This window comes from Miscanthus floridulus, chromosome 13, assembly GCF_019320115.1.
Source record: "Miscanthus floridulus cultivar M001 chromosome 13, ASM1932011v1, whole genome shotgun sequence".
In the NCBI taxonomy this organism is placed as follows: domain Eukaryota; kingdom Viridiplantae; phylum Streptophyta; class Magnoliopsida; order Poales; family Poaceae; genus Miscanthus; species Miscanthus floridulus.
Window position 1 is genome coordinate 37,616,785 of NC_089592.1, and position 750 is coordinate 37,617,534.

The 750-nt window shown below is 43.9% G+C and overlaps 1 non-coding gene across 1 annotated transcript; it reads left to right on the top strand.

Annotated features, from left to right (window-relative positions):
• Positions 1 to 335: 335 nt before the first annotated feature.
• On the top strand, positions 336 to 444 carry LOC136502353 (small nucleolar RNA R71). The gene has a single exon (XR_010770513.1). It is a non-coding gene; the product is annotated as a small nucleolar RNA R71 (small nucleolar RNA).
• Positions 445 to 750: the final 306 nt, after the last annotated feature.

A 750-nucleotide genomic window follows, 5' to 3' on the forward strand; every position in this document is an offset into this window, starting at 1 on the left:
GTGGTTGTTTCCACACACTTCGCATGCCATGCGAAGAATCATGAATATGCATGACTTCTTGCTTCTCATTGGCTCAATCTTCAAGCTTCTTCATCAGCAGGTCATCTTAGTAGGCAGCATGTCTACCTCCTTGAGTTGATGCATACCTCTACCCCTCTTGCGGGTTTGAACACATTCTTCATTCCAACCTTGATTGGAGGCCATCTTCTCCACAAGAGTTGTTGCAGCTAGGTATGATGAGTGATAGGAATGCACCTCTAGTAGCAGCATCCATAGTCTCACGGGTACTATTGGTCAACCTATGGTAGAAAGTCTGTATGAGTAGCCAATTCTTCATCCTATGATGAGGACATTCTGCAATGTAATCTTGAAAGCATTCACATGCCTTAGGGATAGATTCATCATGTTGTTGCTAAAAGCTTGAAATTCCCCCACGTGGAGCATTGGTCTTGCCTATGGGGAAGAACTTTGCTAGAAAGGCAGTGGAGTAGATATCCCATATAGTATTTCTATCTTTGTTGGCGTAGAACCATTGCTTTGCCTTCCCCAAGAGTGAGAATGGGAATAGGCAAAGTAATATGGCATCTTGGGTTACTCCTTTGATGGTGAAAGTGCTACAAATCTCCTAGAAAGTGTTGGAGATGTGCACTCGCATCTTCATGTGCCTTTCCACAAAACTGGTTTGCTTGCACCATGTTGATGAGAGCTGGCTTAAGCTCGAATCCATTGTCTCCAACATTGACTGTTGGT